General features: G+C 37.6%; 1 protein-coding gene across 2 annotated transcripts in view; it reads left to right on the top strand.

The window, feature by feature from the left end:
- LOC103513214 (guanine nucleotide-binding protein subunit beta-2) overlaps positions 1–1069 on the top strand; it is a 7359-nt gene extending 6290 nt beyond the window's left edge. For both annotated transcript variants that reach the window (XM_008478029.2, XM_026826481.1), the window contains exon 3: positions 512–1069. The gene's annotated coding sequence lies outside the window, so the exon portion shown is untranslated. The remainder of the gene's footprint in view (positions 1–511) is intronic.
- Positions 1070–7882: the final 6813 nt, after the last annotated feature.

Genomic DNA, 7882 nt, shown 5'->3' with positions numbered 1-7882 from the left:
TCTCTCTCTCTCTCTCTCTCTCTCTCTCTCTCTCTCTCTCTCTCTCTCTCTCTCTCTCTCTCTCCTTTCTCTGCCACGTTTTGTCTACGTCTAATTTTTACCTTACCTACTTACACTATCTATACAGCCATTGATTTCATTACATAATGCTCATGTTATCTTGTATAACAGCTACATACCATGACTATTGACTACATACCTATAGGGATAATAATATTACAGTGAACTTTTAAGTTTCGTTACGTAGTCGCCTAGCAGTCAATGAGACCTAGGCTGTAGTTTCATTGGACGCTTATTTCTGGTCTTTGCCAACCAATTAAGCTGAGGCGGGGGTAAAGGGACTTTTCAGTCCTATTCCAGCAGGATAAACAAGGTATATTCTATTCTATTAGATTGCTATCTGTTCTATTCTGTTTAGACTGCAAGAGTAAAGGGACTTTTCAGTCCTATCCCAGCAGAATAAACAAGGTCTATTCTATTCTATTCTAAAGTTTATTGAATGTCAGCAGAGATGCCATATTGGATATTTTTGTTGTGCTATTGAGCTTCATATTAATGAGACTGTCCTAGTGATCTTATGTTCTGATCAACTGACCAGGAGTAGCTTGTTCAACTTCTTAAGCACCTTTTACAATACCAGTTGCCTTAAAGGAAGACGACGTTAGTTGAAGATGAAGATACCACCGCTGCTGTTGATAATCAGGGCTATTACATTAGCTTCCATAGTTCCTATTGGCTGATATTACTTCATATCAGGTTCAGTTGTGCAATCTTTTAAGAGACGAACACTGAAGTTTCTTACCAGACGCTAGAGAGGAAAACCCCAAGCAGGTTGTACAGTATATCATACAACCTGCTACCGACTTTCAAGCAGCTGATGGGTATTACCTCTGTGTCGATAGGTATTACCTCTGTGTCGATAGGTATTACCTCTGTGTCCTTATTGTTAAGTAGTTAGTAGTTGAGGGAAGTTGCAATGGAGAAAATTTCTAGTTTAAGGAATCAAATTCACTGGAAATCTATTTATTTTGTCTTACCTACAAGTACTTGTTACAAATATTCTTAGTGGTTCTTCTTGTTCCCAGCAATCCTTCCTTCCAAGATATTCAGCAGGAATTCTCCACTCGAGCCTCTCATGATGTGTCCGGCATAGGCTAAGTCAAGGATCATTCAGCGTTGACTGGACTGCAAAATAGCGAGCACGTAATGTCTCGAACGGTCACCCATCCGAAGACCGACCTCACACAAAGTTGCTCCAGTGATCTAATACCTGTGTTTCTGTTTCATTTTACAGGTATAGGTGGGCATTCGTAGGTAGTGCCGACGGGTCATCTGACACCTCTGACTTTCCAAACCATAACTCGGAGGATTTCGTACCCCACGTCACTAGAATTGCAAACCTCATGGATCTCAGGGTAAGAATAATCAAATAATCAAACGAACGAAGTGAGGTTTCAGTTTTTTCCGGTCAGATTGAGAAGCTCTGAAAAATTACAAAAAGGTCGTTTTTTGAAGGGAACTACGGCCAAGGTCTTATCGTCCCGAAAGCAAAGAGAGAAGAAAGACAGGACAGGAAAAAGCCAGCCGTTCCGAGAACGAACCTTATCTGTTTATTAAAGCAACTTTTGCACTTCACATTTCGAAAAATTTTGACGTCACAACACCCATTATAACGGGTTGTACAAAGTTTTCAAAGGTTTTTCTTCTGTAAGATTATGTCTTAACTTCTGCTAATTTCGAAATGTAACGCGGAAAGTTTTAATGGGACGAGCTGGTAGACCTAGAGAAAAAAAAACTACTGTCCTAATTAACATTTCTTTGCTTCATTCCCCCAGTTTGGCCCCTGTAGTGCGTCATCCACGGCCCTGCCCTCCAACAGTTCCATCAAGTCACTGCAAGACCTTCATCCCTTCTTCTCTCACCTCGGCCTAGGACTACAAGATCCCACCAAGACACGATCCATAGAGGACCTGGAAAAAGACATCGAGGTTGACTTTCTGGAGCCGCTGCCCTTGCGATAAACGGCCGATATTTGGGCCGGCGGTGTTATTTTTGAGAGGTCCTATATTTGGGGCTGAGGAGCTATCTTTGAGAGGTGCTGTGTTTTGGGCTGAAGAGCTATCTTTTAGATTGGAGTCGAATTTGAGTAGCTAAAATTGAGATTAAGGTCCTATATTTGGGCAGGAGAAGCTATGAGAAGTCCTATATTTGGGGCTGAGGAGCTATCTTTTAGATCAGGGTCCCATCTTTGGTGCTCGATAAGGGGCTCTCTTTGAGATTAAGGTCTTATTCTGGGAGTTGAGTTTGAGTAGCTAAAATTGAGATTAAGGTCTTACTTTTGCCTAGAGGCCCTAAGAATGAAAATATCTTGGTTTGATATTATACTGTAAATTCTGTATTAGGAGAACCTTCTACAGCACATTGCCTAGAGGCTCTAAGAATGAGAATATTTTGGTGTGATATTATAATGTAAATTCTATATTAGGAGAACCTTCTACAGCACATTGCTTGTTGTAGATTAGTTATCTTACATTTTTATTTGACAATAATTAACTAGGAAAAATTATATATTTTAACTTTTATAAAACTAAAAAAAAATATTTGCAATCGCTTTACAAGGGACCTGAACCACTTGGGAAATAATTTTGTCTAATACGTTTACGCGGACCATCATCCGAATTTAAAGATTGCTTAATCCACACGGATTAACTTAAATTGAGTTTAAACTCGGACTTTGTTCCCGGCCTTAAACCACGTAATTTTTAATTGAGATTTCATTGGTGCAAAAAAATTGGAGGTAGTAGTTCACTTAAAAAAAAAAAAAAACACACACACACACACACACACTTTGTGCTTGTCTTTGTAGAAATTCAATTTATTTTAGCAATGTCGCTTCGAACTCTTGACGTTCGCGCGCCTCCCGGCACGCTTGATTTGTATTCCTGCACTACAAATATAATTCCAAATTAGAAATTAGAATGCTTTAAATTACATGTTGAATTTTTGTAGACTTTTATTAAATTGTTGTCCATACGGGAAGACTGTAGATATTATGTACCTACGTGTGTAAATTGCTGTTAGTTTATTGAAAAGATGAAGGTTACCTCAATTTCGGTAGGTACCTACGAATGTAATAGGTAATATTGTTACGTAATTTTTTTTTTAATACAAACGTCTTTCCTTTGATTTCTTGTGTTTTATTTATAGTCCAGGAAACGAAGCCCGAAAATCGAGGTTTGCTGAAAAGGTTTCCTCTTCCCCTAAAGCTTATTTTGCCCTCTTTGAAAGGAAAATACGGACATTAGTTCAACCACCAGGTGGCGTGGTAGCGCCTGTGCTAAATCATTGGAAATCCAAGATATGGCGTTTTCTCAAAGCTGTCGAGGGTTGGAATTTTGGGCTTCAGAAGAGGTTGTTTCAGATTGCAAAAGGAAAATACGTGTAGTTGTGTATGTTTTATGTTTGAGGGTTTTGGGTATGGTTCCGTTCTTTCAGCTAAGACCAATTTATTGTAACTTTTGATTTAGCTTTCCAGCTACGTATGTATCTAAATTTTATTATAAAAATCAGTTTTATTAAGGCCCGAGACTACAAATTCTTGTTGAATTATTCATTAACCTGTGAACATTCTCGAACACTGCTAGAGCAGTCTCCAAGTGTTCTCAAAGAACATTTCAACATGAATCGCTAAACCCGGGCCTCTTTTTGTTATTATGAGTTTTTGCACTGCTAACTTACGTGACGATAATTGAAACGTAAGACGTAAGTTGACCAAAAAACGTGTCAGAAACGAGTTTTCGTCAAATAACGTTGAAGAGTTCAGTTAACGGGGACGTTAATTTTGGTTGCAAAAACTCGCTATTGTTTTGACATTGAATATTAATCTTTATCCGTTGTATATTTTAAATCCCCTTGTCCACACCACTTTTCCTGTGTAAAGTAAACAAGTCATTATTCACCTAATATAATCTATGTATGTTGAAAATAAAATTGAGAAAAAATATGTTTAAACAACCTCTTTCTTGTTCTCATTTATTCGGAAACCTTTCCTATGAATTCTGTTCACTTTTTTTATTATTATTTATTTTTCATACCGTCCGATTTTATCTTTGAATCCGGGCCTAAGGCAGGTGAAAAACAGAAAAGAAAAAGATAATAATAAAAGATTCAAATTTGAATCTTTTATTATTATCTTTTTCTTACGGTCTATTCAGTGTTGGTCCATTCCTTGATGTCATCTGTCCATTTTCTTCGTTGTCTTCCTCTGTCCCTGTTCCCAGCAATCCTTCCTTCCAAGATATTCAGCAGGAATTCTCCACTCGAGCCTCTCATGATGTGTCCGGCATAGGCTAAGTCAAGGATCATTCAGCGTTGACTGGACTGCAAAATAGCGAGCACGTAATGTCTCGAACGGTCACCCATCCGAAGACCGACCTCACACAAAGTTGCTCCAGTGATCTAATACCTGTGTTTCTGTTTCATTTTACAGGTATAGGTGGGCATTCGTAGGTAGTGCCGACGGGTCATCTGACACCTCTGACTTTCCAAACCATAACTCGGAGGATTTCGTACCCCACGTCACTAGAATTGCAAACCTCATGGATCTCAGGGTAAGAATAATCAAACGAACGAAGTGAGGTTTCAGTTTTTTCCGGTCAGATTGAGAAGCGCTGAAAAATCACAAAAAGGTCGTTTTTTGAAAGCAAAGAGCGAAGTAGGACAGGATAGGAAAAAGCCAGCCGTTCCGAGAACGAACCTTATCTGTTTCTTAAAGCAACTTTTGCACTTCACATTTCGCAAAATTTTGACGTCACAACACCCATTATAACGGGTTGTACAAAGTTTTCAAAGGTTTTTCTTCTGTAAGATTATGTCATAACTTCTGCTAATTTCGCAATGTAACGCGGAAAGTTTTAATGGGACGAGCTGGTAGACCTAGAAAAAAAAACTACTATCCTAATTAACATTTCTTTGCTTCATTCCCCCAGTTTGGCCCCTGCAGTGCATCCTCCACGGCCCTGCCCTCCAACAGTTCCATCAAGTCACTGCAAGACCTTCATCCTTTCTTCTCTCACCTCGGCCTAGGACTACAAGATCCCACCAAGACACGGTCCATAGAAGACCTGGAAAAAGACATCGAGGTTGATTTTCTGGAACCGCTACCCTTGCGATAAACGGCCGATATTTGGGCCGGCGGTGTTATTTTTGAGAGGTCCTATATTTGGGGCTGAGGAGCTATCTTTGAGAGGTCCTGTGTTTTGAGCTGAAGAGCTATCTTTTAGATTGGAGTCGAATTTGAGCAGCCAAAATTGAGATTAAGGTCCTATATTTGGGCAGGAGAAGCTATGAGAAGTCCTATATTTGGGGCTGAGGTGCTATCTTTTAGATCAGGGTCCCATCTTTGGTGTTTGATAAGGGGCTCTCTTTGAGATTAAGGTCTTACTCTGGGAGTTGAGTTTGAGTAGCTAAAATTGAGATTAAGGTCCTATATTTGGGGCTGAGGAGCTATCTTTTAGATCAGGGTCCCATCTTTGGTGTTTGATAAGGGGCTCTCTTTGAGATTATGGTCTTATTCTGGGAGTTGAGTTTGAGTATCTAAAATTGAGATTAAGGTCCTATGTTTGGACCGGAGAATTTATGAAAGGTCCTATCTTTGGGGGCTGAGGAACTATCTCTGAGATTAAGGTGTTATGTTGAGACTGTTAAGAGTTGAGGTGCTAAGAGGCGATATTTTGTCTGAGGGGCTCTCTTTGAAATTAAGAGCCCATCTTTTAGTCTGAAAGGATCTGTTTGAGGAGGCTGAGGTGATGTCTGAAAGATCAAAGTCCTACCTTCGGGGCCGACAGTCCATATTTCAGACCAAGGTCTTATCTTTGAGGTTGAGAGGCTATCTTTAAAGTTATCGCCCTATCTTTGGGGCTGAGGTTCTATGAGATTAAGGTCCTACTTTTGGAGCCTAGAGGCCCTAAGAATGAAAATATCTTGGTGTGATATTATTATACTGTAAATTCTGTATTAGGAGAACTTTCGACAGCACATTGCTTGTTGTAGATTAGTTATCTTACATTTTTATTTGACAATAATTAACTAGGAAAAATTATATATTTTAACTTTTATAAAACTAAAAAAAAATATTTGCAATCGCTTTACAAGGGACCTGAACCACTTGGGAAATAATTTTGTCTAATACGTTTACGCGGACCATCATCCGAATTTAAAGATTGCTTAATCCACACGGATTAACTTAAATTGAGTTTAAACTCGGACTTTGTTCCCGGCCTTAAACCACGTAATTTTTAATTGAGATTTCATTGGTGCAAAAAAATTGGAGGTAGTAGTTCACTTAAAAAAAAAAAAAAACACACACACACACACACACACTTTGTGCTTGTCTTTGTAGAAATTCAATTTATTTTAGCAATGTCGCTTCGAACTCTTGACGTTCGCGCGCCTCCCGGCACGCTTGATTTGTATTCCTGCACTACAAATATAATTCCAAATTAGAAATTAGAATGCTTTAAATTACATGTTGAATTTTTGTAGACTTTTATTAAATTGTTGTCCATACGGGAAGACTGTAGATATTATGTACCTACGTGTGTAAATTGCTGTTAGTTTATTGAAAAGATGAAGGTTACCTCAATTTCGGTAGGTACCTACGAATGTAATAGGTAATATTGTTACGTATTTTTTTTTTTTTTTTTTTTTTTTTTTTTAAAAAAACGTTTTTTCTTTTTTTTTTTTTGTTTTTTTTGTGTTTTTATTTATATTCCAGGAAACGAAGCCCGAAAATCGAGGTTTGCTGAAAAAGGTTCCTCTTCCCCTAAAGCTTATTTTGCCCTCTTTGAAAGGGAAAATACGGGACATTAGTTCAACCACCAGGGTGGCGTGGTAGCGCCTGTTGCTAAATCATGGAAATCCAAGATATGGCGGTTTTCTCAAAGCTGTCGAGGGTGGAATTTTGGGCTTCAGAAGAGGTTGTTTCAGATTGCAAAAGGAAAATACGTACTTGTAGTTGTTGTATGTATGTTTTATGTTTGAAGGGTTTTTGGGTATGTTATGGTTCCGTTCTTTCAGCTAAGACCAAATTTCATTGTGTAACTTTTTGATTTAGCTTTCCAGCTATTGTTATGTTATCTAAATTTTATTATTATAAAATATCAGTTTTATTAAGGCCCGAGGTACTTACAAATTCTTGTTGAAATTCTATTCATTAACCTGTGTGAACATTCTCGAACACTGCTAGAGAGCAGTCTCCAAGTGTTCTCAAAGAACATTTTCAACATGAATCGCTTAAACCCGAGCGCCTCCCTTTTTCTTTATTTATTATGAGTTTTTTGACGGCTTACTACTTTACGCTGACCGATAATTTGAAACGTAAGACGTAAGTTGACCAAAAAACGACGTTCACGATATATCGTGAAGTTTCTCGATCAATTAACGTTGAAGAGTTCAGTTAACGTTCTAATGTTAACGACGGTTAATTTTTCTGTGTTGACATTATAAACACTCTGCTATTGTTTTTAGACACATTTGTAAATGTTATTAATTCTTTATATCACGTTGTTATTAATGTTTTATAATTCCTCTTGTCTTCACCATCCTACTTTCATATTTTCTTTTGTTGTAAATGTTAAACAAGTTCTCGTATTATTCATCTTAACTTATTTAATCTATTGTATGTGTGATTAATAAATAATTGAGAAAATTTTTATATTATGTTTAATACATACCTTGTTATTTGTTTTCATTTAACCATACTATTTCAGTTCTATAATTTCTATCTTTCTTTATTCCTCTTCTCTGTCTTTCCTTCTCTATTTCTTGTTCTCATTTCTATTGGAATACCTTTCCTATATGAATTTCTTATTTTTGTTCTATT

This window comes from Diaphorina citri, unplaced genomic scaffold (assembly GCF_000475195.1).
Source record: "Diaphorina citri unplaced genomic scaffold, Diaci psyllid genome assembly version 1.1 scaffold941, whole genome shotgun sequence".
Taxonomy (NCBI): domain Eukaryota; kingdom Metazoa; phylum Arthropoda; class Insecta; order Hemiptera; family Psyllidae; genus Diaphorina; species Diaphorina citri.
The sequence above is the reverse complement of the archived record's forward strand: the minus strand, read 5'-3'. Positions and strand labels throughout refer to the sequence as shown.